General features: G+C 41.5%; 1 pseudogene across 1 annotated transcript; it reads left to right on the forward strand.

The window, feature by feature from the left end:
• The first annotated feature begins 7334 nt into the window (after positions 1–7334).
• LOC149151078 (putative protein phosphatase 2C 3) lies at positions 7335–9550 on the forward strand (annotated as a pseudogene). Its single transcript, XR_016263095.1, has 6 exons — positions 7335–7943; positions 8061–8201; positions 8354–8417; positions 8899–9006; positions 9119–9244; positions 9331–9550. The product of XR_016263095.1 is annotated as a putative protein phosphatase 2C 3 (transcript).

Below are 9550 nucleotides of genomic sequence, written 5' to 3' on the forward strand. Positions count from 1 at the left end.
TGATTTTTGAGGGGTCTTGTCTATTAATATCCATTGGATTCTTTTTCATATTTTTGGTTTTGTTTTTATTATATCAGACTTCAAAGCCCATGAAGTCATGTTTCGTTTCTTTTCTTTTCCTCCTATCTCCCACTTTTACATCATTGGTCTTTTTGATGGAGCTTGGCAAAAAGGTTTTTGTGGTGGTGGCACTCTTATATTCCTACAAGGAAATATGTTTTTTATCATATATGGCTAAACCCCGGGGTTGGAACCAATACAAAAGCTGAAATCATGGCCTGTTGGGTCTTTCTATACTTTGTTGCTTCCATTAATTCTGTTTCTTTGCAGGTCTATGGGGATTTGAAGTGTGTCATCGACCGGTTGAATGGAAGAACCCACCTACAAGAACTTATTTTGCTTTATTAAATGGAAAGAATTTATATATTAAAGGATTATTTTCACTCTTTTCTTTTTGGCACATCTATGAGGAATGGAATCTTTAGGCAAACATTTTTCAAAAAATGCCCGTGGAGGAATGATTCATTTTCTAGGAAAAGCGACGAGGCATTCAAGTTCGAAGAACTGGGATACTTCATCTTTGCATTGGTCATCCATGCAACACTAGTGAAAATAGTGCTTTCTAGTTGGCTTTTTTTAGGTTGAAGTTTGAAAAGTTGTTGGCCGATAGCATTTTGATAGGTTTGGTCATCCACTGCGACACTAGTGAAAATAGTGCTTTTTAGTTGGCTCTTTTTTCTCTATGTTGAAGTTTGAAAAGTTATTAGCCAATAGCATTTTGATAGGTTTGGTCACAACTCTCTCTGTCTTCAATTTATTTTGAACAATCTGTCTTTTTGTTGTTTTGTCTACTGCAAATTTCTGTCTTGTATATTTGTCTATGTTTTTAAGTTTTAGTCTCTCTCTGTGTATAATTTAAAAGTCTTGGCTATGTTTTTTTGTTTGCTTCTAAGTTTTAGTCTCTCTATATAATTTGAAAGCCTTGACTATGCTTTTTTTTGTTTGCTTCTAAGTTTTAGTCTCTCTGTGTATAATTTGAAAGCCTTGACTATGCTTTTTTGTTTGCCTAGTATAATCCATAGTTACCAAGTTCGGCCGTACCTGTCACGCCCCCAAGCCTACGGTAGTCTTCCAACCGTGTCTGGCGAGGTGCGGCACCACCCTGCACTTTCTTTTTTTCAATACTCGTGCACATGGACTACGCCTTTCCACATTAACATACTTAATTCATCTTTCTCAATTAAGTAAAATGCATTAATCTTCATACATGTTCATAACCAATATGCAATTAAACCGAGAACATAACAATTGCACACAATTATAGAGGGAGGGGCAACTCCCTAACAAGTCCGCCCGATAATAATATATTATGAAAGATTTCAATAATACATCATACAAGTGTGCCTGGCAAAATCCAAGGCCAACACTTAGAATATTTTACAATACCCGACAACCTGCCTTTTACATACAAATCTGTGTACCTTTCCCTAAGAGCGAGTGCCCACACGGGTCACCAAGACGCTCATACAATCCTACACAAATTCCTGCTCCAACCGCAGCTCATAACCTCTTCGTTCAACCAAAATCCAAGTAGAAATCCTCACGCATTCACCTTGTCATGCGCATGAGTTATGCGCATAAGAACTGCGCACTTCCCACTTGAGATGCGAAGACAAGAGCGAAGTTCGATGGATGAAATGGCATCCCATCATGCCATATATATATGCGTATCATCAACTTTTCAAAGGGTGCGTACAACCATGAGGCCGACCCCCAAATTATGACAATATGTCTCTATATACATGTCGGCTTGACTTTATATCCATTCTCCATCGCATATACGCTCTCCATATGTTTTAATGGGGGTGCATCACTCATGGCCGACCCCATCATCATACATATAAGCCCACGTATATATGTTATATTATATTTTAATTATCCACTTATATTTATGTGTTCCTTTACACATGCGTATAAGTCTCCATATATATTTTAATGTGCTTTAATACATGCGCTCAACACTTAGCCACATTCCGGCCTAAGTGTCTTCGTCACATATTTTCGTCGCACTGCTGCTCGATCGTCGCTGTTGTTCGTCGCATTGTCCACCTGTCGTGTGAAGGAGTGCCCGCCCAGGTCGCCCTTCCTTCGCACTTGCTGTCCGCTGCCCGAACCGCGCCCGCCTATGCTGTATCGCGCCCGCCTTTGTCGAACCGTGCCCACGTCCAACCATGTTTTCCATCGCATCGTCTGTCGCTCAGTCCGCCCGCCCATCGAGCGCGGGTCGCCCACGGGTCGCCCGCCCATCGTGCGCGGGTCGCCCACGGGTCGCCCGTTAAACCATCGCACCGGCTCGTCGGGTGGCCGCACCCGCATATCAACTCGCCGCCCATCCGCAGCTCGGGTGACCGCACCTCGGTTTGCTGTGCCTTGTCGCCAGCTTCGAGTGACCACACCTCAGCTCGCCGTGCCTAACCGCCGGCTCGTCGGCTCGCCGGGTGACCGCACCTACGCCTCGGCTCGTCGTGCCCGTCGCACATCAACCCGTCGGGCCGCCCGCCCATCGTGCAAGGACGCCCGCCTGGGTCGTGCCCACCGCCCGACCGTCGTGTGAAGAGGCGCTCGCTCGTCGCGCACCTGCCCGAGTCGCGAGGGCCTTACATTCTCCTCTAACCGAAATCGTTGTCGTCCTCGACAACATACCATCTCGGTAGCTCTCCACCAAGATCAACATCAACAGGAAGTCATCTCAATCCATGATGATCAACCACCATGTGTCGTCCTCATGTGAACTGCTGCCATGATACTCCAACGCAATGTTAGCACATCTCCGTACACTGTTGACCCCCATGTCTGAACTAGTTGGGTGATCAATCCAACTGTCACGTCAAACAATGAGAATGCACATCCTCATGCCACCATCAGTTGTTCCTCAAAGCATCCTGTCACATCCTTGACCCATTAAGAGTCAACTCCCATAATCCATGCTCAGGTCCATGAAAACTCCATCCATCTCATCTGCAACATGCTGTTCACGGTGTGTTGGTGTCAATGTGCTACAAGTGATCAGCCACATCTATCCCAACATCATCATGTGCATAAAGTAGTTGAGTCTCGGCTCAACCCATGCCCAAGTGCAATCACCAAGGCATCATAACTCCATCGCTCCAAAGTGCCTCATACCGATCCTCCACATCAAGTCACCCTTCCAAGCCATGCCCATACATGTACTTTGGAAGTATGCATCCCATACTGCATCAAAGTCTCCCGACCTCGGCTCCTCAATGCTTCAAATCCTCTAAGTCCACCATACATGAAGTCCCTAAAGTCACAACAATCTCATGTCATGAGTCCCTCCATCATAGCTCCTCCATCAAAGTGTCCACCAAGACTATCTCTTGGTCTCGGCCATGAGAAGTCCACCCAAGGGTGTGCCCTTTAATCTGTCCATGAGTCATGTCGAGCACTTAGCCATGTGGCTAAAGCATGACCCAATCATCCACAACGATCATCAAGTTCCACCCTTGTCACGGGCATTTGTACCTTCAACCATAAGGTCACAAGTAGCCCCAACAAGCTCCGCAGTAATCGACAATCCTTGCTTCTTCATACAAGGTCCCATCATAGTCATCCATGGCAAGATCCTCCATAGCATAGGCAAACTGATTTTGCCTTCCACTGCACACGGTCCATCTACCAAATGCTCAAATGGAACACAAGTATCATCATCACGAGGCTCCTCCATATGAGTGACCTAATCCATACATGTTGACAAACTGCACGATCTTGGGTCAACCTGATCATCCTCAAGTTCATCCTTCATCGTAGTCAAGCTTGCAACATCTTCATCACGGGAGGGAGCAACAATAGCCTTGCTGCCCTTCAAGAAGTCTCGTCCAAGTATCATGTCGAAGCCATTCAACTTCATCACTATGAAGTCCAACTGTCCTCTCCATTCTTCTATCTGTATAGGTACATCGTGTACCAAACCGACCACCTTAGCTCTAGGGTCCACTGTCTCGACCTCCATAATAGATGCCAGCCCCGTCTCTTCTGCTAACCGTGTAGTCACAAAGTTATGTGCAACACTCGTGTCTACCAGAGCTTGAATGGTTTTACCATAAACCATCAATTCTATGTAACACAAACTGTTCTCCATAACCTTTGTCACGAGCAACCCTGCTCAAACCGAGTCTTGAAACTACCTTCAAATGCCTCAACACCTGAACCTTGTTCAAGTCTCAACACCTATCATCAACTTCAAATCTTTACGAGCAACCTTGCTCACCAGCTCTAGACCGAGCTCTGATACCACCTGTCACGCCCCCAAGCCTACGGTAGTCTTCCAACCGTGTCTGGCGAGGTGCGGCACCACCCTGCACTTTCTTTTTTTCAATACTCGTGCACATGGACTACGCCTTTCCACATTAACATACTTAATTCATCTTTCTCAATTAAGTAAAATGCATTAATCTTCATACATGTTCATAACCAATATGCAATTAAACCGAGAACATAACAATTGCACACAATTATAGAGGGAGGGGCAACTCCCTAACAAGTCCGCCCGATAATAATATATTATGAAAGATTTCAATAATACATCATACAAGTGTGCCTGGCAAAATCCAAGGCCAACACTTAGAATATTTTACAATACCCGGCAACCTGCCTTTTACATACAAATCTGTGTACCTTTGCCTAAGAGCGAGTGCCCACACGGGTCACCAAGACGCTCATACAATCCTACACAAATTCCTGCTCCAACCGTAGCTCATAACCTCTTCGTTCAACCAAAATCCAAGTAGAAATCCTCACGCATTCACCTTGTCATGCGCATGAGTTATGCGCATAAGAACTGCGCACTTCCCACTTGAGATGCGAAGACAAGAGCGAAGTTCGATGGATGAAATGGCATCCCATCATGCCATATATATATGCGTATCATCATCTTTTCAAAGGGTGCGTACAGCCATGAGGCCGACCCCCAAATTATGACAATATGTCTCTATATACATGTCGGCTTGACTTTATATCCATTCTCCATCGCATATACGCTCTCCATATGTTTTAATGGGGGTGCATCACTCATGGCCGACCCCATCATCATACATATAAGCCCACGTATATGTGTTATATTATATTTTAATTATCCACTTATATTTATGTGTTCCTTTACACATGCGTATAAGTCTCCATATATATTTTAACATGAGTTATGCGCATAAGAACTGCGCACTTCCCACTTGAGATGCGAAGACAAGAGCGAAGTTCGATGGATGAAATGGCATCCCATCATGCCATATATATATGCGTATCATCATCTTTTCAAAGGGTGCGTACAACCATGAGGCCGACCCCCAAATTATGACAATATGTCTCTATATACATGTCGGCTTGACTTTATATCCATTCTCCATCGCATATACGCTCTCCATATGTTTTAATGGGGGTGCATCACTCATGGCCGATCCCATCATCATACATATAAGCCCACGTATATATGTTATATTATATTTTAATTATCCACTTATATATATGTGTTCCTTTACACATGCGTATAAGTCTCCATATATATTTTAATGTGCTTTAATACATGCACTCAACACTTAGCCACATTCCGGCCTAAGTGTCTTCGTCACATATTTTCGTCGCACTGCTGCTCAGTCGTCGCTGTCCTTCATCGCATTGTCCGCCCGTCGTGTGAAGGAGTGCCCGCCCGGGTCGCCCTTCCTTCGCACTTGCTGTCCGCTGCCCGAACCGCGCCCGCCTATGCTGTATCGCGCCCGCCTTTGTCGAACCGTGCCCGCGTCCAACCATGCTGTCCACCGCATCATCTGTCGCTCGGGCCGCCCGCCCATCGGGCGCGGGTCACCCACGGGTCGCCCGCCCATCGTGCGCGGGTCGCCCACGGGTCGCCCGTTAAACCATCGCACCGGCTCGTCGGGTGGCCGCACCCGCATATCAACTTGCCGCCCATCCGCAGCTCGAGTGACCGCACCTTGGTTTGTCGTGCCTTGTCGTCAGCTTCGGGTGACCACACCTCAGCTCGCCGTGCCTAACCGCAGGCTCGTCGGCTCGCCGGGTGACCGCACCTGTGCCTCGGCTCGTCGTGCCCGTTGCACATCAACCCGTCGGGCCGCCCGCCCATCGTGCAAGGACGCTCGCCCGGGTCGTGCCCACCGCCCGAGTCGCGAGGGCCTTACAGTACCATTCAAACAAATTCAAAAATTCGTGGATACAATAGGTGCATTTAATAATTCATTAACTATGATAGGTTACAGAAGTTTTAATTAATAAAAAAATTATATTAAAAACAATTAAAAATCAGTAATTTCAAAATTACAAGTTTTAGAGAAATTTATTTTTTTTTAAATTATTTAAAAGTATGTTTCTTATTATAACATTGTAAAAAAGAAAATAGCAATTAAAAAACAGTAAATTCGGTATTATAACATTGTAAAGAAAAAAAGTTTTATGTTTAAGAAGTTTAAAAAAAAATTAAAACACATTTTTCTTACTTTTCTAGATGATAGTGATTACAATATTTCATTAACTGTGATATGATATGGTACGGAAGTTTTAATTAATAAACAAATTATATTAAAAAAATAAAAAATCAGTAATTTCTAAATTAAAAGTTTTAGAGAAATTTAATATTTAAAAATGTATTTAAAAGTGTATTTAAAAGTATGTTTCTTATTATAACATTGTAAAAAAGAAGATGGCAATTCAAAACAAATTATATTAAAAAAATTAAAAATCAGTAATGTCTAAATTAAAAGTTTTAGAGAAATGTAATATTTAAAAATGTATTTAAAAGTATGTTTCTTATTATAACATTGTAAAAAAGAAGATGGCAATTAAAAAACCGTAAATTCGATATTATAGCATTGTAAAGAAAAAAAGTTTTATGTTAAAAAAAAAAAAAAAAAACACACATTTTTCTTAATTTTCTAGATGATAGTGATTACAATATTTCATTAAGATATGATATGGACGTTTTAATTAATAAACAAATTATATTAAAAAAATTAAAAACCAGTGGTTTCTAAATTAAAAGTTTTAGAGAAATTTATATTAAAGAAGTATTTAAAAGTATGTTTCTTATTACACCGTAAGGCGTTTCCCTCTGAAATGAACTTCCCTAAAATTTACTTGTCATGCCTGTATGCTGTTAGATAATGTGTTAGACGATTAGAGGATTGTTAATCGTTGGATGAAGGGAAGGTAGTTGAATGGGGTACCCTTTTCGTCTTCTCCGCTCTTGCTCCCTGTGCTGCCCTGACATACTTCTGAAACGGGCTCCATCAAATCTCTGGGGGAACTTTCATCCATGGCATTTTAGTAACAAAGCAAATCCTCCTATTTATCTAGTTACTTTTCTGTGGCTCTGGACGGCTTATGAATTTGCAGTTTTAGTCTTTTAGATTGCCGATTAAACCCTCGTTTACAGCAAATGCATATTATAGCCGCTAATCTGTGTTTCTTTTGAACTTGATATTGATAAAGCATTTCTGCAGACACTTCAGAATACTCATTGTGGATAAGTTTGATCGATTTACGAATCATTGACACAGAATCAATCACTGAAAATACAGATCTTTGGCATATTTAAAATTCTGATTAGTTCTATTCTCTTGTCATTATAAAGTATATTCTAGGAATGAAACCCTGAAAATTGCCCATGTTTGAAAATTGCATTGTATTGTGTGTGAATCAAGAAATGAAATGAGTAAGTGGAGTGATAAATGTTGTTATGTCATTTCAGATCTTCGATGGGAATAATGGATCAGCGGAAGCTCTATATTCAAAGGAAAATCTACTGAAAGATATTATGAGTGCCATGCCAACAGGTTTGAGTAGAGAAGACTGGTTATCAGCGTTGCCAAGAGCCATGGTCGTAGGCTTTGTCAAAACCGACAAAGAATTTTAGGTCAAAGGTATATAGATATATGCCTATGGATGTGCCATTAATATTTTGTTAGCTGCATGTCTTGTATATCTTTACTAGTGGCGCTTCCTATCCTTCTCGTTCTGATATCTGTTGGTTTTACCAGAACAAACATTGGGAACCACCGTTACTTTTGTGATAATAGATGGCTGGACAGTCACGGTAGCATCTGTAGGTGATTCTCGCTGCATTCTTGAATCACCTGGAGGGTTGGTTTCTCTTTTAGGCTTGAGGCCAATCTTGAAGAGTAAGATTCTTGCCATGATGCAGAATAAACCATGACCATTTGTGCTATACGAATGTCTATATTCCTTTCGTCGGTTGATTGTGGAAACCAGTCTTTGTTTAGCCAGTTTATTGTTTCAAGCTCTTGATTTGTATTGATATACGATACTGTAGGAGAGAGTGCATAATGGCCAGTGGTGGTGAGATTCGTAGATTGAATACTATTGGTGGAGCCGAGGTAGGAATCTGCACAATCTTTTGTGGGATATATAGACATAAAGAAGTAAATTTACATACTACAATAAAGGCTCGTAAAACTTGACCGTGCTTCTTTTGTGCAAATTTATGATTGTTGGTCACAATTAGATGTTTTATCTTCGCTAAAGTGCATCATATGTGTTCGTTTTAGCTTTGATGACTTTATAAGAATCAAAGTTATTTACATATGGTGTACCATTCTACTACAAAATGGCCTATCCTAGACTTACACTTGCAGTTTCTTTCGTAAAAGTTCTAATAATTTAAAAATTGTTGTGCTTAAATTTTATCTACAAGGCCTCCATTAGGCTTGACATAAAAGATTTTATATTTTATCTATCTCATCTTTAATGGCCATGCTTGCTTTCAAAGCCATTTTCTAAACTGAATTGTTCTCTTACCAGAATTATCAACAAATTTTTCAACGGCTATAATTTGGAACATTTTCTTTGTACTTGTAGATTGGACTATTAAGATGTTGGGCGGGAGGTCTCTGTCTGTCTAGGTTTATTGGGGATATGGTTGTGGGCGAGTTCATTGTACCTATACCTCATGTAAAACAAGTGAAGGTGCACCAACATCTTTTTCCCTTCTAATTCTTTACCGATTTTATCCATTTACTGGAGGACCTGGTCACAATGTGTCTGTTTGATTTAGACTGGTAATTTTTTGTTTCAATAGCTATCGAATGCTGGAGGAAGACTTATCATTGCAACTGATGGTGTTTGGGATGCATTGAGCTATGAGAAGGCTGCAAATTGTTGCCGAGGCTTGGCAGCAGAACTTGTTGCAAAACAAATTGTTAAGGTACAAATACTATTCACAAGGATAAGCGATCAATGTCACCATCTTTAAGTTTATTTTCTATCCTAGCCTAACCGATTTAGTTGTAGGAGGTTTTGAGGATGAGAGGACTTAGGGATGACACTACATGCATTGTAGTGGATTTGATCCCACCTGAAATCCGCACCACCAGCTCCAGTTAAGAAGGAAGGCAAATTTAAGAATTTTTCCACCACTGATTCATCGTCTAAGTCAGTTAAAAAGCAGCAAAATATAGACATTGTCAAGGAAATCTTTGAGGAGGGGTCAACGATGCTCGTTGAAAGGTAG

Source organism: Pinus tabuliformis, chromosome 9, assembly GCF_031772625.1.
Source record: "Pinus tabuliformis cultivar Carrire ecotype Pingquan chromosome 9, CPIR1, whole genome shotgun sequence".
In the NCBI taxonomy this organism is placed as follows: domain Eukaryota; kingdom Viridiplantae; phylum Streptophyta; class Pinopsida; order Pinales; family Pinaceae; genus Pinus; species Pinus tabuliformis.